Raw genomic sequence first — 1860 nt, 5'->3', positions numbered from 1 at the left:
CCCACTCCCCCTCACCACATCCTGTGGGCAGGCCATTTCTCCTCCTTTCTCTAATGCAGGGGACCTCCCTTGCCTGGTGCCTATAGCACCCATCTCTTAGTCCAGCCTCTGATCTGCCCCGGCCACTGGCTGACTTCTCTGTACCCACAGCCTCAGCTTAGATGGGACCTCTTCAGGGAGCCTTCTCTGACTTCCCAGTCCAGGATCAATCTCCTGGCGCTTTTTCTTTATCACCATGAGAACAACTGCAATGAATAAACTACCTGTGAACTCACTCCTGGGCCGCTCCTGGCTCTGTCTTGGTGGCCTCCTGCTCTCAGTGAACCTCATGGGAGGAAGGAGTGGACGGCTTTCATGATGAAGCACTTTCCCTTCTGGAATGCTGAGCTCCAGCTCTCCCTCTCATCTTTCCACCCAGATATTCTCCTGACTTATTTTACTGTCATGTTTTCCCAGCTCCCTTCTGCCGTGTCCCACCGCCTTACCAGAGCCTTGGATGTTCTGGCACTCACAGAGGGGACAAGAGAACAGCAGGTGGAAGAGGAGGAATCCAGGGAGGATGGGGCCAGTCCCAGGCAGTCAAAGCCACCAGGGGAGTACTTTTCTCTTTCTTTCTTTCTTTCTTTTTTTTTTTTTTTTTTTTGAGATTAAGTTTCACTCTGTCCCCAACACTGGAGTGCAGTGATGCAATCGAAGCTCCCTGCATCCCTGCCTCCCGGGTTCAAGCAATTGTCCTGCCTCAACCTCCTTAGTAACTGGGATTAAAACCGTGCACCACCACGTCCGGCTAATTTTTGTGTATTTTTAGTAGAGACAGGGTTTCACCATGTTGGCCAGGCTGGTCTAGAACTTCTGACCTTGTGATCCACCCCTACCGTGGTCTCCCAAAGGGCTGGGATTACAGGCACGCGCCACTGCATCTGGGATTGGGGGTGAGGCTCTGATTTCCAGTGTTTTACTTGGGGGATGGTAAGACTAATGGAAAACAAGAAGTATAGAAGAAAGGGTGTTTTATCGTAAATAATTGAGTTAAAATGCAAAGCAGAAAATGATGAAACTAAGGATGATAAGTCTACATGATAACATTATTTCACAGCCATTACAATTAAGCTTTGGAATGATTAATTGTGTGGGAGATGTTCATGATATGGTATTAAATCTGAAGAGCAGATGACATCATGATCTTCGGAGGGTGACAGGGCATAGCTGTTAGGAGCAGGGCCTCTGTCCAAGTCAGCCAGAAACCCAGCTCTGTCCCAGGTGGATCCTGTGGGGCCTGAGATACGTCACACAAACTTTCTTCATCTCAGTTTACTTTTGTGAAAATGACAATTAAGAATCAGCTGATTAAAAATACTATGTACATAAAATATTTTTAAACATTTATCACAGCGTTTCACACACAGTTAAGTACCTCAAGGATTTTTTTTTAAGTATACATTTAAGTACTGTAAGAATTTAAGCTGTTGTTTTTCCTTACAATTATTTGGGGAAAAGCCAGGGATAAATACACCCAAATGCTAACAGTGGTTGTTTCTGACTGTGGCGATTTGAGTGATTTTTTAAATCACCTTTTATTGTCTCTCATTTATTTATATATTTAATAAGATTACTACGGTAAGTATCTTAATCATAGAAAAATGCTGTTTAGGCCGGGCATGGTGGCTCATGCCTGTAGTCCTAGCACTTTGGAAGGCCAAGGTGGTCAGCTCACCTGAGGTCAGGAGTTCGAGACCAGCCTGCCCAGCAACAAAACCCTGTTGTTGCTAAAAATGCAAAACATTAGCTGGGCACGGTGGCGGGTACCTGAATCCCAGCTACTTGGGAGGCTGAGGCAGGAGAATCACTTGAACCCAGGAG

At 46.0% G+C, this 1860-nt stretch overlaps 1 protein-coding gene across 3 annotated transcripts in view; it reads right to left on the bottom strand.

The window, feature by feature from the left end:
- Positions 1-1860, bottom strand: part of TLR3 (toll like receptor 3) — a 16194-nt gene that overhangs the window by 2962 nt on the left and 11372 nt on the right. The gene's annotated exons all lie outside the window — the stretch shown is intronic.

The sequence above is a fragment of the Sapajus apella genome, unplaced genomic scaffold, assembly GCF_009761245.1.
Source record: "Sapajus apella isolate SASKATOON/1434 unplaced genomic scaffold, GSC_monkey_1.0 scaffold39, whole genome shotgun sequence".
In the NCBI taxonomy this organism is placed as follows: Eukaryota; Metazoa; Chordata; class Mammalia; order Primates; family Cebidae; genus Sapajus; species Sapajus apella.
The sequence above is the reverse complement of the archived record's forward strand: the minus strand, read 5'-3'. Positions and strand labels throughout refer to the sequence as shown.